A 27796-nucleotide genomic window follows, 5' to 3' on the forward strand; every position below is an offset into this window, starting at 1 on the left:
ATCAGCTGTTAACCTTATGGGAGTTCCCTTGTATGTTATTTGTCGTTTTTCCCTTGCTGCTTTCAATAATTTTTCTTTGTCTTTAATTTTTGCCAGTTTGATTACTATGTGTCTCGGCGTGTTTCTCTTTGGGTTTATCCTGTATGGGACTCACTGTGCTTCCTGGACTTGGGTGGCTATTTCCTTTCCCATGTTAGGGAAGTTTTTGACTATAATCTCTTCAAATATTTTCTTGGGTCCTTTCTCTCCCTCTTCTCCTTCTGGGATCCCTGTGATGCGAATGTTGTTGAGTTTAATGTTGTCCAGAGGTCTCTTTGGCTGTCTTCATTTCTTTTCATTCTTTTTTCTTTATTCTGTTCCGCAGCAGTGAATTCCACCATTCTGTCTTCCAGGTCACTTATCCATTCTTCTGCCTCAGTTATTGTGCTATTGATTCCTTCTAGTGTAGTATTCATTTCAGTTATTGTATCGTTCATCTCTGTTTGTTCTTTAATTCTTCTAGGTCTTTGTTAAACATTTCTTTCACCTTCTCGATCTTTGCCTCCGTTGTTTTTCCATGGTCCTGGATCATCTTCACTATCATTATTCTGAATTCTTTTTCTGGAAGGTTGCCTATCTCCCCTTAATTTAGTTGTTTTTCTGGGGTTTTATCTTGTTCCTTCATCTGGTACATAGCCCTCTGCCTTTTCATCTTGTCTATCTTTCTGTGAATGCGGTTTTTGTTCCACAGGCTGAAGGATTGTAGTTCTTCTTGCTTCTGCTGTCTGCCCTCTGGTGGATTAGCTACAGGTGACTTTCAATTTTTATTTCTCTTATTTCTTTAATCAAATTCTTTATAATAATGAGCATATATTATTTTAGTAATCATTAAAAAATAAGATATTTCCACTTTGGAAAACTGAACAATAGTACATTTTTCTGTTACAGTGGTAATTGCACCAAACTTGGTCCCTTGAAGGAAGGGGCTACATGCTCTGCCCTGTGCGACTAGGGTCTGGCTTACTGGATGCCCCGAGATAGGTGCTCAACACATGTTTACACAAGTGTAATTGATCATGGTTCCTTATCTGGATAGCTCGATGGATAGTAGGTAATGACCTACTATTTCTGAGATGAGAAACATGAAAAAGGTATAAACTCAGAATATGTGCATTCTGAGTTTCTCATAGATCATTAATTGGGCACTGGGAATACAAATTTGGAGATGAGAGATGGAGATATGAAGCTCCTCTGAAGAGAGGTGATTAGTTGAATATGTGGGTATAGAGTGGGAGCATGGGCTTTCAGTTTCACCCCACTCCTCCCCACAAGACCAAGTCCAAATATTTTTCAACAATGACACCCATTCCACAGCAATTTTCTAAGCACCTACCACATACCAGGCACTAATGGTACAGGAGTGAACAAGAAATGTTCAAATGTCTCTGCCCTCGAGCAGTTTATGTTTTATGGTGAGAGGCAGACAACAAGCAATAGTGAAACAAATAATTAAAATATAGAGTGTATTCTATAGTGATAAGGAGGAAAAACATGGAAGGGGAAAGGGAACTCCGGGTGTTGCCATGTTTGACAGGGTAAGTCAGGGTAGGCCTTGCTGAGGACATAACACTTGAGTGTAAGACCTTAAGGAGGTACCAGGTAACTGTGACTACTGGGGAGCATAGTCCAGATAGAGGGAACAGAGGGCCAAGGCCTTGAGGTGGGAACATACTTGTGTTTAGAGAAGCAGCAAGGAGTTCAGTGTGTCTGGATGAGTAAGGGGGTCAGTTGTAGAGGAGTTTAGGGAGATAATGAGAAGTAGAAGGGAGGGGTGGACAGATCCCATGAGGCCTCATCAGCAGACTGTTGGAGGAACTTTGACTTTTACTCTAAGTGACATGGGAAGCTCCTGAAGTTCGATTAGAGGAGTAGGTAGCATAACCTGACTTGTGTTTTAAACTGACCGGCCTGGTTCCTATCTTGATAATGAATGGATAAAGGGCAAGGGAGAAGCTGGGAGAACATTAAGGAAGTTATGGCAGTAATAGGTGATGGGTGTGTGGGCTGGAATGGTGGCAGTGGAAGAGATAAGAAGAGGTCAGGTCCTGGATATATTTTGCAAGTGCAGCCAACATAATATACTCGTGGATTTGATGTGGCACATGAGAGAAAGAGGGAAACAAGGATAACTCCATGGTTTTGGGCATGAGCAACAGGAATGATGGAGTTGCTGAGAGGTGAAGACCTCAGGGAGAGTGGTTTGGGGTAGGAATTTAGGAGTTCAGTTATAGACATGATAACTTTGAGATGCCCTTAGATATCCAAGAGGAAATGGAAAGTAGGTGGTTGGCTATGTGAGCCTAGAGTTCAGGGGCGTGATCCAGGCTGAATACGTACATGGGAGAGTTCTCAGCAGATCAGTAATGTTTCAACTGTGAGAATGGATGAGATCATCTAGGAAAAAGTGCAGAGAGAAAAGGGGTCTGGGGACTGAGCTCTGGAGCCCCCCACCCTTTAAAGCAGAGGAGAAAAAGACCAAGCAGCAAAGGAAAATGAATGATTGGTCAGTGAGGGAGGAGGTCAACTGCGTCCCAGCGTGTTTCTAGGTAGAAGACCTGCTACAGCAGGGTCAAAGGCAATGAGAACCAAGAACTGTCCAATGAATTTAGCTGGGTGGAGGTCACAGGCGACCAGACAAGAACAATGTGGTGGAGGTGCGGGGTGGGAGGTGGGGTGAGTGAAGGAGGTTCAAAGGAGAATTCAAAAAGAGGAATCGGAGACAGTTTAAACAACTGTTTTAGGGAATTTTGCTGCAAAGGAGAATAGGAGGCATGGAGCCTCCTGGGGAGAGAGGTGAATCCAAGGAAGTATCTTCTTTCTTTTTTCTCTTTTTTAAGGTGGGAGAAATGGCAGTGGTGTGTATCCCCCTAGCACCCAGCCCATCATACTCATTTGATAAGCATTTGTTGAACTGACACAAGCGGATCTAAGGGTAAGACATGAGCAAATATCCCCATCATCCCTGAATGATGTCAAATAAGTGAAATGAGAAAAAAATTTCGATGCTTCCTATAAGAGACTGAACATTAACACTTGGAGACTTGTGGCTATAGGGATTCCTTTACTTAATACTTGTACTTAATACTTGTACTTTACTTCCTTGTACTTAATACACTGCTTTCTAACAACACAGGGTCAGGATCTATTTTTAAGTGGAAACTTTTGGGTTGAAATTTTTTAAGGGCACACAAATATAGGGAAGAAAATAGCAATGACCCACATTCCCACCAGGCAGAATTAAAGTACTGTTAACATGTGGGCGTATTTGTTTCCAGCCTTTTCATTCGATGCTCTGTTTTTAAAACCTACACGGCGGAATTATGTGCTAAAAAACATGATGTGTTCCAGTGTGTGTGTACACTGTGAACTCACACATACATACCTGCTCACACATTTGTGGCTTTTTGCTTGCTCTTTCCTGGAGTTTCCAAGTTGGTAGGTGCTGTGTTATAAACTGCTATGGCAATAATGGAATCGTGAAGCCATGACTTCACATGTCAGTATACAGAATGCACTGGCCTAAGAATACTTTTTTTAAACCTAAAAACTGTAAGTAATCTGTGCACACTGGAAAAAATTCCAACACTACCCTTCTGGCCTACAGTCCTTCGTTTTTTCTTTCCAGACACGACTGGCATTGCCAGCTCCTTGTGAATGTTTCCAGAAATAGCACTTGCATATGCAAACATGTATTTTCTGTTTTCCTACACAGGTGGTAGCATACTGTTGTATACGGTTTGGTACTTAAGCACAGGGTTTTGAAAATTTTGGAAGTGCTTCTTAGCAGTAAGCTTTCTTTTTTAAAAATTTGTTTCATTGAGGTATAGTTGACATATAAAAACAGTGAGTTTTCTACATGTGCATATGAGCAATCATGCTCTTCCTTCTTGCCTGGTCTCAGACAATTAACTCAGGGTTGTGGGCGGGGGGGGCGGTGTTAAGAATGTTCTACACTAGCTGGACAGGTCCCTTCAAATCACAGACTCCCATGTCAGTGCCACACAGTTTGTTCTGACTCTCTCTGGTTGAACTTACTTCACAGCCCACAAGAAAACCCTTTATATTTTTGGTAGCTAAACCAAAGTCCTGCAGAACACAACAAAACCAAACAGGGGGAAATTTGGGGCTCAGCTTACAATACAGATGGGCAAGCCCATACTTAGTTGCTGGAATAACAACCAGCTGGGAGGGTCCAGCTAAATTTAGCTTGGAACCTTACACACTGGTCAGCTCCAAAGTCAACAGCCCCCATCCCCGCCACAGAGCACTCTCCCCCATCTCTGAAGCTGGTAGAGAAGAAGGAACAACCCTGCTTGTCCAAAATGCTGACTTTGCAAAAACCACCTAGTCGATCTGGTGTGACTTAATAGGTTGTAAAAGCTTCGATTTACAGCTGATCAATAGGCAAACAGTGGGATTTGTTGCCGGGGGAATATAGAGCACAGGGACCAGGATGAGGCCAAACAGTGGGAAAGGTTAATTAACATTGTAAATGTTCATTTAAAATTTTCTTTAAGAAAGCAAGAAGGGGAACAAACTGGAACTGTAGGTGGGTCTCGAAGTCAAGGCTGGCCTGAAGGAAAACGGATGTGAGCAGAACCGGTGTGCTCCACTAGCCCTCCTGGGAGGCCTCCACGTACACCCTGTCCCGGACCCCAGGGGAGGGCTGCAAAGGACAGGGAGCCCCATGCACGGGCTCAGTCTTGGCTTTATGACGTGGTGGGCCTCAGTTTCCTGGTTTGTTCAAGTGTTGGAGTAGATGAACCCCCCCCAGGCCTGGAATTCTTGGTGATTTGGGCCTCCTACAACTACCTGCCTTGTAGCCTGGAGCTCGCTACACCCTCTACCCTCACTCTCTGGAAACCCAAATAGGGAGGAGGGACACACAGGGCCCCTAGTGCCTCAAGATGAGACCACGTGTTGAAAACATAACTTGCTAAGTGGGGAGGATTAGGCCCCTGAGAGATCCTGCCATCCGTCCCGGCACTGGCACCTGGGGAGGCCTGACAACTTGCACAGAAACTCAGATATGAGCTGGGCCTCCTCTGGGAGAGGCATGTGACATACTTTATGGAAAAAACAACAAGATGAGGTTGCCAAGTGTAGCCTAGGTGGTACCCAGGGAGTGATTGCAGTGAGAAGCAGGACTTCTGTTGTGTTCACTGTGCTTGCATGTGCAAAATAACGTATGTCGTGGTTTCTGTGAGGCCCCTAACCACTGGATGGAGGTAAAGGGAAGCCAGACTGAGTGACCAGTTTCGACTTCGATGCAGTGATCACTACACCATCTTTAGGGTGACTTCTGTCTCCATGCTGCTCAATCTTCCAGGCTCGCCTCCACTCCTCTGCTCCTATCTTAGAAGCTGCCTAGCGGAGAGGCGGCAGCAGAGGCCTCCCAGGATGTCATGGCAGTTGGGGGTGGGATGGGCCCCCGGCCTTATGCTGGTCTGTGTGTGTGAACACTCTCTGGGACCCCTAAGCTGTGTTCGGCTGGTTTGATGTTTCACTGGTCTCAGCTGCCTGTGAACTCCTGGTGTGTTCTTTCTCAGCCTATTTGTGGGCTCGCTGCCCCTCCCTGTGGATCTGGGCTCCCCTTGCCTCTCTGTCATCACAGACACCTCAGAATCTCTGCCATCCTCTCCCCCTGGGCCCCGGCCAGGCTGCCCCGCACAGCCTTGGGTGCAGGGTCACTTTGTCCCCCGCCACATTAGGGCCCTGGCAGATCTCCTGGCTCAAGGGGGCAAAAAGGTGCTCCAGATGCAAGCTAGACCCTCTCTCTTGCTGTGCCCTTCACATCTCGGAGGTGGGGTGTAGGGGTAGATGTCCCCCCGCCCCCGGAGACGGCGTGCTGCCTCCTCAGGTCCCGGTGGAACAGGGGAGGTCTTGGGGGTGTGCACTGCAGTCAGGACTGAGGGTTCCGCAGTCTCACAGGCCTGCTTCAGCCCCAGCTTTGTACTGAGTGGGGGTATGGCTTCAGGCCAGGGCCTTGACCGCTGCTTAACCAGGAGAAGGATACACACCTCATAGGATGTGCTGATGGTCGATGAGATTTTCGTAAAGCAGCTCCTTTTTTTTTTAAACATCTTTATTGGGGTATAATTGCTTTACAATGGTGTGTTAGTTTCTGCTTTATAACAAAGTGAATCAGCTATACATATACATATGTTCCCATATGTCTTCCCTCTAAAGCAGCTCCTTTTTGAGGTAGGAGAGCTAGCGTGTAGAGGAAAGAAGTATCCTTTGCTAGCGAAGCAGCGGGTGGTAGGATTCCTCCCTAAGAATTCTCATCCTGCCCCTGCCCCATCCCCATGCATCACCTGAACTGGGCATGTGCCAGTTCCTGCTTTTTCTGAGTCTGTTTATCAATGTCTCAGTGACTGAAATACCACCCTCTGACTTGGCCAATAAGTCATTTTAAAAATAGCAAATTTTATGTTACTTCAATTATCAAATCTCCTGGGGATTAAGTCAGTTTACAGTGATCGGTCGACATTGCCGTAAAGGGCGTGGCTTCCTCTCCGGGCTTGGACGCAGTGTGTGAAGGCGCCAGGAAGGCGGGCGTCATTGGCAAGTAGGGAGCTGGTTATGGCACCTCCCTCAGGAAGATGGTGAAGGAATTTGAAATCAACCTGTACACTTGCTCCTTCTGTGGCAGAACCAAAAGCAAGAGGTGAGCCGCTGGGGCTCTGGTGCTGTGGTGCCTGGAGCAACACCATCACCTCCACTGTCACCGTGAAGGCAGCCGTCAGATGACTGAAGGGACTGAAGGACCAGTAGACTGCCCCAGCGAAAACGCTGACAACTAGACCAAATGGGCGAACTTACGTAACCAAGCAAAGAAGGGTCCTGGGGCCGCGCACTGCTTCCTTAGGCTAACCCGCGGCACGGTGTCTGCTGTCTTGGGTCCACTGAGGGTAACAGGGGGACTCCCCAGAGTCGGGACGCCTTCCAGGTCCCTCTTCTGTCGCAGGCTCTCCACTTCACAAGCTCCTCCCTCTCTCTTGACAGCCCACCCCCAGGTGAACGTCCAGTTCCCTGTAGCCGCCTTTGGCAGGAGGGAAGGTTAAGGTAACCGGTTCTTCCACAGGAGGTGTGACCCTGCCAAGCTTTCATTTCAAGCCTTCTGTCGTTACCTTTTTCCTCTTTAACAGGGTTTCAGGTCTCCGTAGGTAGGGGAGGAGAGGTCCATTTTCAGGGCAATGGCTGTGGGCCAGTAGGTGCTCCAGAATTGTCCCAGGCGTGGTGGTGACAGGTTGGCCCTTAGGGAACCCTGGGTAGTGAACCAGCGCCTAAGAGTCCCCTGCTTCCTCCAATCAGTGTGGTCCAGCGGGATGGGGCCTGACCCCAGGAGAGCTGATGAGAGGGGGAACTTGGGCCTCTTTTCGCGAGCCTCTCATGTTCACTTTCCTACCTAAAGACATCTCACATCTGTCCTCACATCTGTCCCTGCCTTGCCTGCTTTGACCCCGAGACTCCTAGACACATACATTATCATCCAAGTGACAGCATTTTAGATCATATTTAATGATTTCTTTCTACCAACCTTCCTGGCCTTATTTCCTATACCTTACCTCCCCTACCCCCGATTTTTTTAAATTAATTAATTAAATTTTGGCTGCGTTGGGTCTTTGTTGCTGCCCATAGGCATTCTGTAGTTGCGGCGAGTGGGGGCTACTCTTCCTTGCGGTGTGTGGGCTTTTCATTGCAGTGTCTTCTCTTGTTGTGGAGCACGGGCTCTAGGTGCACGGGCTTCAGTAGTTGTGACTCACGGGCTCTAGAGCACAGGCTCAGTAGCTGTGGCGCACAGGCTTAGTTGCTCCACGGCATGTGGGATCTTCCAGGACCAGGGTTCAAACCCGTGTCCCCCGCGTTGGCAGGTGGATTCTTAACCACTGCGCCACCAGGGAAGCCCTCTCCTCCGATTTTATTTTTCCCTCTACTGATAAAGTGTCTGCCAAGGAAATGTCATTGGAACCATCCTTTTTGTTAATAGAGGTATTATTTTATAGGAAGTCCACAAGGCATTTTGAGGACATAAAATGCCCCATCAATAATATAACTAGAGCAGAAACATTGACTTGAGACTAAAATCCCAAAAGAGGAATTAGAACCATATTGTTCCTTAACTTCAGGGGCTGGAGAAGGGAAGGAAGCAGTTTAATTTGAGGGCTATTCCTGGTGGGGAATTCGGTCATGTCAGGAAAGTTGCAAGCCAGAGGGAAAATTTGGTAAAATCAGAAGAGGTTTGTTGTGTGACAATGCTATTACAATGTCTGCGCTCTTCTTGGAGGTGAACTCAGGCAACTGAAATAAGAGCAGGCAGGTCAAAATGTCAGGTTGCTGAGCTATGAGGACCTGCCCTCGCAAATATGTTGTTTGACTTCTGGTTACTTCTCTCCACGATTCAAGTTGTTTAGGTACCTTGTAGAATCCAGACAAGGCCATGGTAGCTCACAAACAGGCTGGTCCGTTATCCGTTTGCCGGAGCGTAAGTTGGGACTTAGGCTCTTCATTCCACTTCTCTTTTAAAAGACAGTTTCATGTTTTGTCTTAAGCCACCACAAAACCGAATCTGGAGGTATGTGGTATCTAAATAAAAGGCAGTTAACATGTCCTTGCTGTCAGATGCAAATTCTTCAGGGCCCACACCCCATCGCCCTTACTGCAAAATTGAGGACAAATACCTCGACCCCGAGTTCCGGGATCTCTATGGAGGGCCTCAGTGGGCCTCTCTGGTTCTTTCTCACTGTTCCCCACGTGGAAACAACCACCTTCTTCTTCCGTGAAGCCAGCGCCCATCTTGGCCCCCAAACCAGACCCCGTCCTCTTCTGCATTCACAGTGCGTGTCCCTTTTCATGGCCCTGCCCTCCTTTTGTCTTGCAGTAGATGCATTTACTTACCTTTCTGCCTACTTCTCCACACAAACCGTCTCCCAGACCACACATCGTAGGGCCTCGGAGGGCAAGGACCGTGCTTACTTGTCTTTGCAATCCTGCGAGTGCTGAGAATAGTATCTTGAAATAGTTAAGAGCTGATAACTATATGTTGGTTAGTGGCGTGTCAGAAATTTTTTATAAGGACATTATGAAGAGAGTTGTACCTCAGTCATCCATGGGAGTTACCTGTGCTAATTTTTTGAGCCAGAGGCAACAGGAATTCTACAACCTACCAGGTAAGCCCACCTTTCAATTGAATCACTTTCAGAACAAAGCTTTTATTATTTTGGCAAACTGGAAGACAATGCTTCTGCAAATTTAAACATTTTCTCTAATTTCAACTTTCATAAAGTTACAGAAAAGCTTGTTGACCCTTTATAAACTTGGAGAGAGATATTAAGTCAGTTTTTTTTTTGTTTTTAAACGGCTAGTAAGCAATTTGGTCTAAATAGGAAGGAATAAAAAAAAGAAGAAGAAGAAGACTCGGCTTTGAGATGGGCACATTTAAAAATTGTTTTCCTACTTAGGGACTTCCCTGGTGGTGCAGTGGTTAAGAATCCGCCTGCCAATGCAGGGGACACAGGTTCGAGCCCTGGTCCGGGAAGATCCCACATGCCACGGAACAACTAAGCCCGTGTGCCACAACTACTGAGCCTGTGCTCTAGAACCCGGGAGACACATCTACTGAAGCCCGTGGGTCTAGAACCCATGGTCCGCGACAAGAGAAGCCACCGCAATGAGAAGCCCACGTGCCGCAACGAAAAGTAGCCCCCGCTCGCCGCAACTAGAGAAAGCCCATGTGCAGCAATGAAGACCCAACAGTCAAAAATTTAAAAATAAATAAGTAAATTTATTTTTTAAAAAATTGTTTTCCTACTTAAAAGCAAGATTCATAGCTTGCTCAATAACTCATTTGATGAAGGATACCAAACAGCTCTAGTTCTTCTTGCCAAATAATGATGCATACTCTGGCTATTAAAAGAGGCCTTACTTACTTATTTCCCCCATCTTACTCCCAAAAGGAATCGAGTCAGCTTTATACAAATACACACAATATATCAAACTAAGAATAAACAAATAGAGGTAGGGAAAAAGGAAAATAAAAGATAAAGAAAAGGATAAAGTTAGTTTGTAGAAATGTATGTCAGAAATTTTTGAACTTTTGAGTTTAGATCCGGGTGTCCTGGGGACCAAAGCAAAGAAAGGAACACAACTGACTGCAAATTTCACAGTGTGTCAAAGCTTAGTTCCTCAGTGTCTGCGTGCCCACTTCTCAGTGGTTTTCTTCATTTGGGTTAGTTAGTCTGGTGCCTGCCGTGATGGGCCACATGTGTTTGAAACCATGGGATAGAAGGGAGTCCTCAGTTTAGCCTGTGGACCTGCTGTCTGTAAGCACAATGCCCATTCTTTTCAAGAGTTGACCCAATGAGGGTGAGAAAAATAAGTCAAAAGGAGAAGAACTCATTTCCATGCCGGCATCACATGCAGGGTTTTCAGTAGTGATCAAAGTTATGAGAGTTGCCTCCAAAAAGACCCTAGAAAAGTCCAAAGAGGCAAAAGAGTCCTTAACATCTTTTTGACAATTAACATTTTCCTCTTCCTGCCCTCCAGAAGCTATGATATTCTCTGGTGCCTAAAGCACCAGCCTGCTTTCCCCAGAGTCCTCTGCCAAGTGCCCTGGCTCCACAATTGCCTCTCTTCCTTTTCCAAAGGGAAAAAAGAAAGATGACACGCTTCTTTCTCAGATAGCCGTGTAAGTAAGATAATTAATACAATGATGTGCATGACTGATATATACGCCACCCAGGAATAGACTGTATTTTTTTAAGAGTGGCTTTTTAACCCCCTTAAAACTCGAATTAACTGACTGGAGGGTTGATTGATTAATAGATTGTGTGTGTAGAGCAGAGTGAGAGATTTTAAAACGATGACACCTTCTTTATATGTCTGTCATGCCTTTAGTGACCATTTTGTTATCCATCAAAGGATTTAGCAACTTGACCTCCAGCTTCTAAAAACTGACTACTGTTGCCCTAGTGATATGTGAGACACACTGGAGTCACTTAAGCAGTTACCTCACCAAGCCTCAGTCTTAATTTATAAAGAGGAATAACAGTAGAAGTTACTTTAGGGAATTTGGACATGAAAGTAATAGGAGTGCTTTTTCTTCCCTCTTTTGCTATCAGCCACCCTCCCTCCCTCATGCCTTCGACAAATGTAAACCTACTAAACAACTGGTTTCATGCTTGAAATTGTATGTCCTCAAAAGCACTTTCCTTCCCACCCTGCCTGAAGTTGCACTGTTTCTGGATAGTATACAGTGTCTGCTCATGTATCATTCCACTGTCCAACTTCCACATATATCTCTCCTATTGGTGTTGTCTCATAATTAAGGCTATACGCCTGATGGTTGGCTAGTTGTGCCAACGGGTTGGATGTGGAGTACTCACTGCTAACCACTCAGGATTTAGATGGTCCATGCCCCACCTGCCCCAAACTGCTTTGTCCTACATCAGTTGCCAATGGAGCAGAATTGTCAGCAGCAACCATCAAGGGATAGCACCTTGTGAATGGATATATATATATATGTATATGTGTATATACATAGATATATGTTCATTCTATGTGCTTTTTTGTATTGAGGTCCAAATTGTGCTTTATTTTGCCCTATGTATAGCTAGGTTCCAGATATGAGCACCTGGGTAATTTTGAGCTTCTCAATAAACAATTCCCAATATTTTGAATATGTTTTAAAATAATCACCAATAGTGACAGAGTACTTTGGTTAGACAAGCCTTCCCAAATAATAACTATAATATTTGGGAAAAGATTTTTAATGAAAATGACTATCAGAAAGCACTGAAGAATAATCAAAAGCTGAGAGAAACTAGACAAGAATCTACCATGGTGAGATTTGCTATTTGCAGCAGCTGTTTGCTTTTGATAACTTCCCAATCTCTGTGCAGCTCAGAGGCAGCAAAAATCCACAGTCTCACTGGGTCAGTGAGTTAGCTGGCAGAGTTTGGTATGGGATACCACCACATACCCAACAGAATTGCTAAAATTTAAAAGATTTATAAAGCTAAACGTTAGTGAGAATATGGAGTAACTGGAATTCCCATATGTTGATGTATAAAGTTGGATATACGTTGGACTACAAAATGGTACAACCACTTTGGAAAATGGCTTGACAGTGTCATACAATTAACATAGAGCTACACTTTGACTTAGCAATTCCATTCCTAGGCATTATCCAAGAGAAATGAAAACACACACACACACACACTCACACACACATAAACAAAAACAAAAAAACCCCGCTTGTACAAGGATGTTCATAGCAGCTTTTTTTTTTTAACAATAGCCAAAAGCTGGAAGCAACTCACTGTCCATCAACCAAATAGTAAGACCTATCTAACAATGGTCCTTCCACTTAAGAACCAGTATTCTCACAATGGGATGCCTCGCAGCAGTAATCGAGAAGGAATTACTTAACAAAATGGAGGACCCTCACAAATATTATGCCGAGTGGAAGAAGGCAGATTGAAAGAGGATGATTCCATTTATGTGCAGTTCTAGAACAGGCAAAAATAATCAAAAGCTAAAAAATCAAAACTGGCTTATCACTGATTGGGGAATGACTAAGAGGAGACATGAGGGAACTTTCTGAGGAGATGGGAAAGTTCTGTATTGTGATAGGAGTGGAGGTTATGTGGGAGTGTTTATTTGCCAGTATTACATAGTTAAGATTTGTGTATGGTAATGTGTAGAAATTACCTAAAAGAATGAACAATAATAGTTGTAACTGAGTGCGGGGGGGCGGGCAGTGTAGATATACATGAAACAAGAATGGCAGAATATTAATAATTGTTGCAGCTGGAGGTTGGGTACATGGGGGTTATTTTCTGTTCACTTTGTATGCATTGGAAATTTTCCATAATAGAAGTTTTAAAAAATATAAGAGCTAAAATATAATTCCTTTTGACTACAGCAAGACCCACTGAACATTATCCAGCATTTTTAATTAGCTGGAGGTTAAAAATGAGAAATTAAGTGGCTTTCATCATGAACGTGTTTCTCTTTATTTCTTGGATCATTTTCATTTGTTTCAGTGTTCAAAAATACGAGAGGTCATCACTGTAATGCAGTCTCAGTAGTAAACTTTATTTTATTTTATTTTATTTTTACATCTTATTGGAGTATAATTGCTTTACAATGGTATGTCAGTTATACATATACATATGTTCGCATGTCTCTTCCCTCTTGCGTCTCCCTCCCTCCCACCCTCCCTATCCCACCCCTCTAGGTGGTCACAAAGCACCGAGCTGATCTCCCTGTGCTATGCAGCTGCTTCCCACTAGCTATCAATTTTACGTTTGGTAGTGTATATATGTCCATGCCACTCTCTCACTTTGTCACAGCTTACCCTTCTCCCTCCCCATATCCTCAAGTCCATTCTCTAGTAGGTCTGTGTCTTTATTCCTGTCTTACCCCTAGATGTTCAACTTTGGGGCTTCCTTCAAATGGTAGGATAGAAACAGGACACCTATCCAGCACACAGGTCAATGAATCAGTCTGCACACATCAACATCTGCTTCCTTTTTGACATTCCTTCACTGGTCAAGGTCGTTTTAATTGTTGCTAGCAAAAACTTGCACGCCCTCCAAGCCGCACTCAGCCTAAACATGATGAATGCCGGAGCCCAGTAGTAAACTTTATAACTAACATTTCTGCAGACAGCAGACTAAAGAATTCTAATTTTATGAGAAAATTCACAAGTGTTCATGGTAGCAAGTTGTATGAGCATATAATTTGATAAACCCAAAACATTCAATTGTCTAATTTTTTAAAAATTCTACTGAACTATACACTTTAAAATGGTTAGAATACTATGTGTATTTTACCACAATAAAAAATTTACGTAAGAAAAATGTTCCAGATGAAGAGATAAAATGGTTTTCTTTTTCCTCCACATACTCAATATTTATTTCTCTTGCCCTTGGATGTCACATGTTACTCAGTATCACAGTTCCTGGAAATAAAATACTTTAAAAAATATTTCCAATAATTGTCTTCAAATTTCCAACAAGCAAAGATCCAGGATTCCAGTATTCACTGAAATTTATAAACAGAAATGCTTCATGAACAGTTGCGTCATCTGTAAACTTCTTGATGAGTTTAATTTTAGCAGCTTGTTTTATATCAGCCTTTTTATTTTATAATATAAAACCCCAATTTTGGGGTGGGGGTCCAGAAGGAGAAGAAATAATATGGCTTTCATGCATAAAGAACATTTCAGTATAAATTCACTGAAGCAATCCTTACAGAAAGAGGCGGCATTGTAGAAACAGCTTTTCGTAATGTTTTAATTCGGATTTTCTTCAAGTGTATAAGCTTTCACAGCTGGAATGTCTCTGGCTGGGCTACTGCGGTGGTTTTGAAATCTCTGTTTCCTGGGAACTCAGTGGTTTTAGAGACAGAACAGATATTCCTCCAGGGTAGCTTTGGGCAACGAGGCAGCAGGAACGACTCAGCAGTCCTGGCCAGGGAGTAGGGCTGGAGTGAGAGGTTTTTGGAATGAATGAATACCTACTACTACTTTCCGTCGTTGAGTCATTTGGTTGGAGAGATCAAGTCTTGAGAGAAAGAGTCTGATTGCCTGCGCTTAGGCCTGAGCCTGCCCCTGGCTGTCGGAGTGAGAGGGGATGCGGGTGGGGTTGTGACAGGAGGTTTCTGCCAGAAGGAACCTCCAGGAACTCCTTCAGCCTTCTCAGTGTCAGGACAGAGTGTCTTCAATTACTGGAGGAAATGAAATTCACAAAAGGAAATAGGATGTTGTTGCAGTCAGGGTATGGATGGGTCCACTTCTGAGAGGGAAAGCTCTTCAGAAGGGACTTTCCTAATATGGCCACATGTTACCCACCCATTTCATTTTCACGGATACATCCTCAGGCTCCTCCAGTACAAGAAGATGACCATGCCTATGTTCCCACTCATTCTCAATCATCCTTGCAATACTGGACAGAGTGGGTAGATCGGGATACTTTGGGCTGCAAGGAAAACCTCAACTGGCTCAGACAAGACAGAAGAGTATTATTTCACATAGCAAGTAGTCCTGAGATAGGATGGGTTGAGTCAGTGGCTAAGCAATGTTATCAAGGATCCACATGAATTCCATCTTTCTGCTCTGCCATTTTAAGTGTGTCAGTCACTGGACGGTGGTGGCAGCTCCAGAGTTCAAATCCCCACACACTATCCAGAGGCAGAACAAAGGGATTACTGTGTCCTTGTGTCTCTCCGTAAGAGCTAAGAAACCTTTCTCAGAAGACCCTCAGCAGATGTCTTTTCATGCCTCATTGGTCAGAATTGGGTCACACAACTTTTTTGGCCAGTTACCATGAAGGAAAATGGCATTTCCACAACTGGCTTAATCGAGATAGCTGGGAATGGGGCCAGCCTGCCCCAGAGCTCATGGCCAAAAAAAGTAAAATGGACAACTAGACAAAGTTGGGTTAAGTTTTGTGGACACATCACATTTGTGGCTCCCTATATTTGAGAAATTTCCCACATGATGAGTCCCAGATGGAAGCAGAACTCACCTTCCCAGTTGGTAGGTAAGTTTGGGTGCAGGTATGTTACCTGAACTCCACCAACCAGATACACCTGCACAAGACTTGGATTTAGAACCAAGCAAAGTGAGGGATCAGATGCCAGGCAGATTCCTTTTTCCAGTGAAGCTGGAGGAGCATTTCAGATAGACAATGCAGTTTTCTGAAACAGCTGAGTGGTAACATCTCGCGCATTGCATCCACGTTATAGGTGGCAATGGCCACGGGTCTCCACTGGAGCAATCTGGTGGTATAATTTGGGTATTGTTCCAGGTTATATAGTCTTCAAGCCTGATTTTCCAGCCCTCCTGGGGATTCTGTGAGCTCCCTGTGTCCTTAAAGAAACTCCTTTCTAGCTTAAACTAGCTTGAGTTGGTGCTGTTGTTTATTACCAGGAACTCTGCAAGGAAGAAGTGAAGAATAGCTGTTGGGTAGGCAAAACCATGTCTACTCCAGCAGGGGATCAGTAGGTAGTCAGCACTGCAAACCACCAGGGGGCTGTATTCTGTGGGGTGCACCCCACTTATGATGCCCTGCTGCTGAACCTGGCTCCCTTTCTCCATTGTCCTCCTTGGGATAACTCAAGGATTACTACCTTTTTCTGGAAATCTGCTCTTACTGCCTCTCTTTTTAAGCAGTTCCAAATGGCTTCATACCCTGAGAATTTTCCCCCTTGGCCTAATGGGTAGGTGTAACTTAATACTGTGTGGAAGAAACCACAGACCAGTCTAGCCAAGTCAAGCCAAGCATAAATAAAATGGTTAAAAAGAAGAGACGTTGTATATGCATGATTCTGTATCCTCTTATAAATAACTAGAAGGTAATGAACCTTCCTTGCAATTTATTTAACATTTTTATTAAACAAACAAATAAATTTATGGTAACATTAGTGAAACTTTCAACAACAGAAGGAAAAACTGTACTTATAATTCTGCCCCTCCTGCTGCCTTGACAGAACACTATTATTTGCATATACCAATGCCTTTCATTAAGTGGGTATAACATATCTTACCTAACCACCAACTACACTCACTAGATATTTAGGAGGCTTCCAAGCTTACAGACTTTTTTCTATTAATTTTGCATTAAGCAGGTGCAAAACATTGTTCTTCCTCTGAATAATGCAAATCACTGAATCAGATAAACATTTTGAATGGCTTTGCCTGGCATTGCTGTTTTGCATTGCCATCATCAGTGTACATGTGGACCCGTTTTGCTACACCATCTCCAGCAACAAGTGTGTTTAAAATATCTTATTAATTTAATAGAAGCAAAATGCAACCATATTGCTCTTTTATTTCATATATTTTAATTATTATTGAGGTTTTCCTACGATTCTGATCGTGAAGATTCCCTCGTTCAGCATTATCATAGAATGTTCCAAGACAGAGTCAGCACCAGGCTCATGGGTTGTAAATGTAATAACGGTGTGCATATTATCAAGAATGTTTCAGAAGGTGCCATGTGGTTTTTTCAGGAGATGGTTTTAGGCAGAATTAATCCTTTTAGAGGGTTATTATATTGGATTGTCCTAGTTATGTCAAAGGATGGCCTGGGGGAGGGGACTTCTTCATTTGTTTGAACATTGCTGAACATTTAATTTCAAATTTTCTGCTTAGTACATAATGAAAAGTGTTCACTGAATTTGTGGCAGTAAATATAAACTGTAGTTTTGACATTTGAAAAATTTGAAATAGATTAATATTACAGAACTGCATTAGTTCTCTGTAGCATCCCTCCCAAAAATAGAACTGCTGTTTTTTAGATAAATGACTCCTCCTCTTTTTCTCTTATTTTCTCTGCTGCAAACAAACAGTCACTTTTAAAAAAAAATTAGCCATTAAAAGAAATTTACATTCTGGCAAACACTGCTTAATTTGGAATGCTAGTATAGAATTTCTCACAGAAAGCTGGGGTCCCGGAAAACAGAATGTTCTTTTTTGAACTGCACTTTGAAAAGGGAGACTAACTGTGACTCTTGCTTTTCCAGGCCTTGCCATCCTGGGGGAGGACAAACAAAAAAGTAACAAAAACAGTTTTTGCCTCCAAGTGCCCACCAATGGAAATGCTGTAACCCATGTCCTCTAAGTTCCTTTCTTCCCCTCCCAGATGACCCTCTGGGTAAAACCTGCATCAGTGGTAGCCATTTAATGTGCTCCCACTTGGTACCCCCCCTCTGCTCTGCCCCCTGGTGGCTCGGTCAGCCATTGCTGCCTCCATATATTTTGACCTTTTGCCCGAAAGCCACCTGCCCTTTGTCACTGCCCCCACCCTCCTGCCAGCCTCAGGTGTCTGCGGAAGCTGTTCTCGCTGAGAAGGAAAGGAATTTGTTCCTTCAATGCATTACAGCAACCACTGCGCAGTCACTCTCTGGTGAGCTCATGCCCTCAGAATCTTACAGGCCCTTTTCCTGAAAACCTCTACTCAGGTTCCCTTGGCCCTAGATCAAAGGACATTTAAGTGACACAATGTTATTATTGCCTCAGAAAAAGTCTCTCACCTCTCTTCAACAGCTGGAACAACTTGGATAGTCACGTGCAAAAGAATGAAGTTTGACCATTACTTACACCATATAAGAATTCACTCAAAATGGACCAAAAACTTCTTTTTTTTTTGCGGTACGTGGGCCTCTCACTGTTGTGGCCTCTCCCGTTGCGGAGCACAGGCTCCGGACGCGCAGGCTCAGCGGCCATGGCTTACGGGCCCAGCCGCTACCGCGGCATGTGGGATCTCCCCAGACCGGGGCACGAACCTGTGTCTCCTGCATTGGCAGGCGGACTCTCAACCACTGCGCCACCAGGGAAGCCCCAGACCAAAGACTTTTAAACGTAAGAGTTAAAACTATAAAACTCTTAGAAGAAAAGAGGAAAAAATCTTCATGACCTTGGATTTGGCAATAGGTTCTTAGATATGACACCAAAAACACAAGCAACAAAGGAAAAAAATAATCTTGACTAGGAGTGTGGCCAGCCATCCTGTATGACTGCACAAAAGAACCACATCTGCTTTTCATCCCGTGGAAGCTCCAGGAACCTAAGAGGTGACCCTGCCTAAGAGGTGTCTTTTATCTCTGCACTTGCTACAGAAGCTTCCCCTGTTAGCTCCTGGGGTGGGCTATCTCCTCCCCATGACCAGAGGGGCGCTCCCTTACATGCCTTTCCTGGCTAACCATTGATTTGCCATGCCTCCAGTTGCTTCCCAGGCCTCTCGCCTTCACTTTCTTCTCCCTCACATAGCTCATGGTACCAGACTGCTGGAACCCACTTTCCTTCACACACCCAGAAAGGAAGGCCCAAGAAACTCCCACAGATTCTTTCTCCCACGTTACAAAGCAGTCAGGGGAAAGATGTGAGGCTTGACCTCAGACTCCGGGCCCTAAGCCCAGGGCTCTTTCCTGGGTAGTTCACACCAGACCTCTGCTAACTGGAGACCTGGGAGGTTGGCGACCCCTGCAGGTGCCTGTCTGCAGGAGCCGATTTGCAGGAGAGCTTTCGGCTCACACTGACACTGACGGGAAAGGAAGGAGTTTCTTGGTGCCGAAAGGAATAGAGAAATAAGAAAAAGAGGGATGAAGGGGTTCTGACCCTTAGCCAGGCCTGTGGACCGGTTTTGAGCCCCCGAGGGAGGAGCAGGTGAGAAGTGAGGATCCTCTGTTTGTGAATGGCTGTGTGAGGCTCTGGGCGGAAGCAGTGCTGGCCCCGGGCCCTGGAGACGAGGTGCACAGAGGACCAGGAGAGCCCACCCCAATGCTCCCACTCCAGGCTGGCACCAGACCACACTCTCCCAAAGAAAGGGCTCCCACAGCTGGGGCAGTGAGATGGCGTGAGCTGAGGAGCGTGATGGGGCTTGTTTCTGATCAGAGGTGAGACTGCACAGCCACAGGCACTCCCAGAAATAACTGACAAGAGACTGGCGGTAGGCGGGGCTAGAGGGGGCTGGGGGTGGCTGTCAGTGGACTGATACCATGGAACATACAAGGTACACCTCATGACACTCTGGCCCTGAATATCATCTTCTCAAGCCCACATTCACTTGTTCATTTATTCAAGTATTTATTAAACATCTATGTGTTCTGGCTACCATTCTCGTATCAAGGATACCCAAAGGTGAGCGAGAGGGACAAACCCTCTGCTCTCAAGTGCTTACCATCCTGCTTAGCTATGCAGTTCCAGTCTCTTCTCCTTGGGGTTCTCCTCTCTAGGACCCAAATGAACAAGAAGTATAATATGCAGTGAGAAAAATAATAACCAAGAAAGAGATGGTTTGGAGCATCTTTAAAAACTTGCTACAGAGGCATTAATCTTTCTTTTTGGTGAGGTTCTCGAAAACAAGGACTATCTGGGTGTGGGACACCTGTACTGAGGGCTCGGGGAACATGAAATGATGCTGTTCCATGCCGGATAAGCTTTCCTCATGGCAAATCATGACCTCAGAGTGTGTCCTGGCCAGAGAACTAAAGTGTGCTCTGCCTGGAGCTGTTTTAGGAGACCAGCTGGTACAAGATGCAATCACATGGCTTCTTAAGAACTTAAGCCACTTAGTGCAAAGCCTGGCAGATCTTTAGTGTTGGGTGCTAGGCTGAAACAGGAGGTGGCACAGTGCGTGGTGAGCAATGGTTGGCTAGGGGCTTGGCCCCTGCAGCTTAATTAGAGGGCAGGGGAAGGTAGGACCAGTGCGGGGGGTCTGGAGCAGCTGCAGCCAATGGGCAGAGAGTAGCAGGGGCCTGGAGGAGCCAGGGGGTCTCCACTCCTAGTAGAAAATGAGCTGCTTCGAACACGGCCATCTATGCCAAAAATTCCTTCTCTTAGTTTGAGTTTGAGCTCTCAAAATCAAAACGGTTTAAAACATTGAAAAGCTTCTGTTTCTATCCATACCCTAATAAGAACTGTCACAATGAAGTTAAAAACAACAACAACAAACCTGATTGACACACTGTTTATTTTAACAACCTCTGGGTGTGAACTTAGAAAACACCCAGAAAGAATACTTTCACTGAGACTTTCAGTGCTGAAACTTCACGTTTCTTGATCAGTCAAGGCCAATGCACTGTTTTCAAAGTTCAGACAGAAATTGTTTTATCCACACTGCATCCTGGGATAACCATCCTGTTTATTTCTGAATGTATATTTCCTCTGTGTTCCCATCATAGCTTTTCATTTTATGAGCCTTGTAGAGATGAAGTAGGAAGTGAGAGGGTGAAGTGGTTTATTTGAAACTTTTTACTTTGAGGTCTTGTAGATTCACATGCAGTTGTAAGAAACGACATGGTGAGGCCCTGTGTACCCCTTACCCAGTTTCCCAGTGGTAACATTTTGCAGAACTATGTAGAACGTCACAGCCAGGACAATGACATTGTCACTAACAAAATCCATCATTGTCAGATTTCCTGTTTCACATGTACTGGTGTGTGTGTGTGTGTGTCTGTGTGTGTGTGTGTGTGTGTATTTAGCTCTATGAAATGTGAAGTGTCTGGGGCTCTGATGCAAAGTGCTTTGCAAGTACACAGTGATTATGATGAGGTTTTCATTGGTTTGTGGCTTTTACTTTTGCTTTCCTGGTAGATAATATTGTGGACCCAATTTATGTAATATCTTTTATCTGAATAGTATAAAGAATTGTATGATTCTTCTCATCTCAATGAACATAGGTGCTTAGCACCTTTAGCTCTTAAAGATACTGCTATTAGCAGCCCAGATACTATCAGCTAGATTTGGGACCTGCTAGGATTTCTTCTGCCTGAATGCTGAAACTCTACACTTCCTTGATCACCTGAATTCCCACAGCTAAATTAAACTTTTTTCCCTCTATTTAAATTTTCTTTCTTGTCATATTGCCAAGATAATATATTCTTGGGCTGGTAACTCAGTACAGAAGTACATTGTTTTGAAAATCAAACAAACTGAATTTGAGAGCCCCAAGAAGTGGCAAAGTAAGCCTCCTGGGTGAGCTCCTCTAGGCCCACGGGTCTCCAGACTGGTTAGGGGGCTCCTTCTCAGGGCAACTCATTGCCGTCATCACCCAAGAGCGCTGAGAAGCCTCTCTCCTAGGGCCTCAAGCCCTGGAGTCACAGCCTTCTCTGGGGCTGCCAGGTTCTGTGGGGAGACACTTGTACACGGGTGTTACTAGCATGAGAGTCGAGGAACAAACTACTTGATGGGTCAAGTTCTTCTCTCCCTCTGTCCCTGCCTTGTCAGCACTTCCTCTGGCCTCCTTAGGCCCCCGGCCACCCTGACTTTCCCCGGGGTAGTGGCCAGCCAGGCCACACCTTGGACCTCATTGTCTGGCTCTCACAGCTGAGCCACTTCTAAAATCTCTAGCCCTCAGCCCTCTCTCTGACTACAACCTCCTGCCGTGGAATGCCAGAGCTTGGCTGTATCTCAAGGGTCATGTAGTTCACCGTCCACATCTCACAGGCGAGAAAAGCACAGCTATTCGGGGACGTGCTGAAGCTAAGGAGTAGCAGAGGCAGCATTTGAAGCAAGGTCTCCTGACTCCTGGTCTAGGACTCTTTCTACCGCAGCACACTCCTCATTCCCTCCCTCAAGCCACCTCATCTGCTCTGTGCCCTGGCGTGACCTCTGTGCCCTGGCGTGACCTCCTCCCCCAAACCTTCAGACCAGCACACTCTCCTCTCCCTTTACTCCCCCATACAGCCTAGGCCTGTAGCCCTTCCCTTCAGCTTCAGACTTAAGCCTCTGGGCCAACCCCGGTCCTGGTCGTCCCCATACACACTATTTCTGCTCTTCTTCCTGGGCCACGGGGCATTGTACAGAAAGCCACAGAAGTGTCCTGACTAGATCCACCATGAATTTGACCAGTGGACAACAGGAGGCAGGAGGGAATGAGCAGATACATGTCATCGTCTTCCTCTCTCCTGTGGGCTACCCCAAGGTAAGTTCCACTTTGCAATCCTTCCAGAGGAGTGCCTGGTTTGTGTAAACGTCCCTACTCAGTGCCCTGGCTTTCTAAGGGCAAGGGACCATTCAAAGCCAAGGCAAGGAGGTGGGGAGCTGTAGGAGTGTCCAGGGAATGGCAGCAGTCCGGTTTGTCTGAGTACATGGTATGTATAGGAACATGGCCTCCAGAATCACACCAGCAGGGCTTGAGTCCTAGATCCACCATTTTTACCAACTGTGTGACCTGGGCAAATAAACTAAACCGCCGTTTCCTTGCATGTAAAGTGAGAATAATTGTAGAACTTCAGGGTTGAAAGATTTGCCAGTTTAAAGTCATCGAAGCACTTACCACACGGCTAAGTGCTGTTATACCCCCCAAATAAATCCTAGTTATTATAAAAAGGTAGAAGCAGCAGCTGCAGTACAGAACCCAGAGGATCTGGGATATACTTTGGTGGTCGATGGGCACACAGTGAGAGCTTGTGAGCAGAGACAGGCCTATCCAGGACTGTGGTCTATGACAGGTACTTTGGTTGCTGCCTGTAGGACGGACTTGGAGCAGGAGGAGAATGGACTGGGGTCAGAGGGACCAGGGGTACAGTAGATATAAAAAGTGCCAGGATGGCATGGTAACAGGATGGGGGCACATCAAGGATAGCACCCTGAGTCCCTGAGACTCATCTCTGAGTCATGCATCGTAAGAGGTCTCTCTTTTCCTTCTGCTCTGAAGCCAAGGATTCTTGGGACATCTCTGCCTCCTGTTTGGATCCTGGCTGAGGCCTTCAGACAGGGGAGCTCTGACCTTCACTGGGGCTGGGGTTCTCCATGCTGGTTGCTGCATGTTATAGCTTCCTCAGCAGCTCTAAAAAACGCCGAACCCTTTGCCCTGTGCTCCCCTCCACCAGCAACTGGACCAACATGGGGGTTGGTGCTGGGCACAGATGCTTTTTTTTTTTAATTAATTAATTTGTTTTTGGTTGCGTTGGGTCTTCGTTGCTGCACGTGGGCTTTCTCTAGTTGCGGAGAGCGGGGGCTACTCTTCGTTACGGTGCATGGGCTTCTCATTGTGGTGGCTTCTCTTGTTGTGGAGCACAGGCTCTAGGCGCGCGGGCTTCAGTAGTTGTGGCTCGTGGGCTCTAGAGCGCAGGGTCAGCAGTTGTGGCACACGGGCTTAGTTGCTCCGCGGCATGTGGGATCTTCCTGGACCAGGGATCGAACTCGTGTCCCCTGCATCGGCAGGCAGATTCTTAACCACTGTGTCACCAGGGAAGTCCCCAGATATGCTTTTTGAAGCTCTCCGGGTGATTCTAATGGCAGCCACGATTGGGCAGCAGTGAGACCAGGGACCACAGCCTCACTTCAGGACTTGGCACCAGAGCACCCTGTCTGGGCATTACTCGTTTGGTTCTCTCGTTCCAATCAGGACGAGCAACTTTCAAAATCTCTTGCCTATCAGGAGACATTCTTCATTAGTTCACCCAGACATTGTGGCAGATGTTGTCGGCATCTACCCAACAGCCATTGCCCCTTCTCCCTGATGAACAGCCTCCAGTTTGGTTCAGGTTGTGGTGGCAAAGTACTGAGAGAAGATGGGCTCCTCCCCCAACCCCCAGGGGATGAAACTCGATTGATCTAAATCAATCATAGTCATAGTCATCCTCTTCATCTCTGCCAGCAACTGCTGTGGGGACACGTGACACAGTTCTGGCCAATGAGGTGTAAGGAGAACACAGCTGAGGCGTTGCTGGGACATTTTTTCCTTCTCGGTGTAAAGAGTGTATGGAGAGCACTCTGCCCCTTCTCTCTCTCTCTTCCCTGCTCTGAGACGCTATCATGTGAGAACGCACAGGTCAGTGCTGCCACCACTGTCTTGTGACAATGTGAGGAGGAGGCATGACTGACACTCCTTAATGCCATCCCTGAGCTTCAGGGCCAACCCTGAAATAGCCCACTTTGAGATTTAAACAACATAATAAACGTCCTTGGTATTTAAGCTACTTTTCATAGAGTATCCTGTTATTCACAGCTGAAAGCTTCCAAAAGATACAGGCATCCTCACTTAGTAATGCCTCACAGGTGAGTTTGACAAAGAATGGGGGTTTCTGATGGTCTCTTCTACAGGAGGTACTTCAGCAGTTGTTTTAAGATGAAGCAATTTGTAGCTAAGACTCCTGACTCAATCCCTGAAAACTAGAACCCTCTCCCATCCAATGAAATACTAGGTAGTTAGAGACTCTTTGTGATCGCCTGGTAATTAAATGCACCCTCTTTGTTAGCATCCTCAGCAATGCTTGACGTGGCTGCTCCTGCAGAGCGTGGCCCAGGTGGTGCAGGTTCCATGGTAAGATAATGTGTTTAAAGGCAAAGACCGAAGGTGCACAGATTAGAGCTGAGTTCCATTAAATAGACTTTTCATGTAATTTTTTTTCAGTGAATACACTTTAGGACCTTTCCACAGTCTTTTGTCTATCCAGTTCCATGAAATTAGTTAACTTCCATTGCACTGTAAATTTCCACCAAGTTGCATTCTAATGTATTTGTACCTTTAAATCTGCGTGCAAAGTCTGCATAGGCTATCAATTTGATGAACGCCTCATGGGGATACGTGATAAAAATAATTAAAGCACCGAGATTCCATATTGGCAAAAGCAGAAAGTATCTCAAACGGAATACTAGAATTCTAAACTGGTGATTTTTATTTCAAGCCAGAAGCAATTATTTTTTCTCTGTGAGTCACATCTTTGTTATGGTCGTAAAAACCATTGAAGGAATTGTGAGCATGAAAGAAGTATTTATTTAACTTGTATCTTTTCAAGAATATGTCTAATGTACAAATAAAGACAGGTTACAGATGTTAAATATGAAGTATATGTAATGTAAACTAGTATAAACTATAAAACACACTGGTCGTCTGTGGTTGAAAGTAGCTATCATTCTGTTGTACTTCTGCACCTTAGGGTACGTAAAATTATATTATTACCTGCTCTACCACCTATATAAGGGCTCACCTTAACCCCAAATCCAGAAATCCAGCAGACATTTTCAGGTGAATGTAAAGATTCTTAAGTTCCTCTTGCTCCCTATAGCCCCACACAGGATATACTTTGAGATAAGTGAGGGGAGAAAATGAAGAGCATATCTTAACAGCATCGGCAGCCTAGGAGGTACCTGTCAATGCTGTGAACAAGAGGCCTCAGCCTGAAAAATTACATTTACATGTGTACAATGGTGTATGACACATGGGACCTGGGCACCAAAAACACCAGGTCTCAGATCACTTTACTAGCTGTGTGACTGTGGGCAGGTCACTTACCCTCTCTGAACCTCAGTTTTGTCCACTCTCAAATTGGGATAATAATCCCCAAACCAACTACCTCTCAGGCTTACTGTAAACTCTAAATAAAACAATAAAAAGGAAATGCTCCAAATGAAAGCAGTTTAGAAACTATAAAGTGCTTTATAAATGTTAGAGACTAAATGTTTTCCTCTTTTTTTTTTTTTTTTTTTTTGGGAACTGTTGTGGAGCACAGGCTCCGGACGCGCAGGCTCAGCGGCCATGGCTCACAGGCCCAGCCGTTCCGCGGCACATGGGATCTTTCCGGACCGGGGCACGAACCCGCGTCCCCTGCATCGGCAGGCGGACTCTCAACCGCTGCGCCACCAGGGAAGCCCTAAATGTTTTCCTCTTTAATACTTGTAAGGTATAAGAAATGTCAACAATTTTGTTTCTAAAATAATTCCACTTATAAGCTTAACTATGTCAAATTCGGTTAAATAGCCATCAGGTAACCATGGAGGAACAGCCAGGTCAATATAATAGGCCACTGCTATGATATCCTCAAGACTTTCCCATTTCGTGCCCTTCAGTGAGGTAAGCTGGGCAGCTTTATTGCTTTGAAATAACTGCTGCCTATAATTCTGCCCTTGTCATTCTTTTCAATCGTTCTGACTTGCCGGGCAGACATTTCCTGGCCAACTGAGCCGGTCACCTTCACGTTCCAGTAGTGTGCTTACGAGATCTATTTTAGCCCAAGATCCTAGGGTGCAAAGACCATAGTTAGTAATTGACTGTACAACAGGTTTTTAAACTGAAGTTTCAAATGAGATGGTAATTGTATAATCATCAGTTCCAAAATGAAGGTGAGGCAAAGTCTCCAGAGGGCCAGTTACAAAGAAACATACAGACTCCCTGGACCTAAGGGTCCAGGCTGAGGCTAAAAATAAGGAGTCAAAGAGTGGAGGAGGGGGAGGACGTATGAGAAAATTTCTTTGGAGTGTGGGGTTGCCAATTCCCTCATCTCAAACTCAGCAAGAGGGGCTTCCCAGAGACAGCAGTTAGGTGGTCGTGGGAAAACTAAAGCTCCATCCTGGGATAGCATGGAGGGGACTGCATGGACCTGCACTCTCAGAGTCTCAGGGGCAAGAGATGTGTGAGATTTCCCTGGGACAAGATGTGGGGCCATCTTGGGATCCATCTGAAGGGTCTGGAGTGAACCCTGGATTTCTAGGGGATGGGAAGGAGTTACAAGCAACCAATAGAATAGTACCGCACCCACCCAGAGTCTCAGGGAGAGAGGTCCCCATTAACAGGAAACTCTGAAGGACTCAGGAAAGACCCATGTGGGTTGCTTTAATCACAGGCCAGGCACAGCAAGCTCAAAGCCATCAGCTCCAGGAACGAGTGCTCTAGCTCTTGGCTTCTCCTTTCCCAACTTCCTGCCCACCTCCACCCAGGCTGGGTCTTAAGGAGCCTCTATTCAATTGGGAAGTGGTGAGCCTAAGCCAATCGCATCCCCTCTGGGAAAGCCAATTACAGACCTTAAGCCTGAGAAGGGAAGAGAGTGATGAGGCCTTACTTCCAAGTTAAGTTTGATGCATTTGTTTATATCTTGTACCCAACATTAGAATTTTGGAACGAAGCTGTGGTTGAGACTTAGTTACTAGAGGACTATCAGTTATCTATAAATGAGCAGAAAATACAACTCTACCCAGCTTTCCATCCAGGGGCAGGGGAAGATAACCAACACTGAATATGTTTTTAAGTGGCAGTGAGACACAAAACTAAAGTAGCGTTTGGGTCATATCTCACAAGTTGTGAACTCAAAGTATTAGTTATGGTTTATATTAAATGGGCAAAAGTCCCTTTGCACAATAGAGTCCAATGGCCAGTAAAAGGGACTTGATATGATAATTCAGGTCGAGTCACTAGAAAAGATTTCAACCCTGAAGAACGCAAATGCTTTGTTTCAGGCCCTAAAATTACCCAGTAATCTAATGAGTATTTATTGTTATATGTGAAATCCTGTTGGGTACTTT

The 27796-nt window shown here is 45.0% G+C and overlaps 1 protein-coding gene and 1 pseudogene across 1 annotated transcript in view; both read left to right on the top strand.

Moving 5' to 3' along the window:
* Positions 1-6816, top strand: part of LOC112406553 (60S ribosomal protein L37a-like) — an 11771-nt pseudogene extending 4955 nt beyond the window's left edge.
* Positions 1-27796, top strand: part of ARMC2 (armadillo repeat containing 2) — a 141948-nt gene that overhangs the window by 7138 nt on the left and 107014 nt on the right. The window lies entirely within an intron of this gene.

Source organism: Neophocaena asiaeorientalis, unplaced genomic scaffold, assembly GCF_003031525.2.
Source record: "Neophocaena asiaeorientalis asiaeorientalis breed wild unplaced genomic scaffold, Neophocaena_asiaeorientalis_V1.1 scaffold105, whole genome shotgun sequence".
NCBI lineage: Eukaryota > Metazoa > Chordata > Mammalia > Artiodactyla > Phocoenidae > Neophocaena > Neophocaena asiaeorientalis.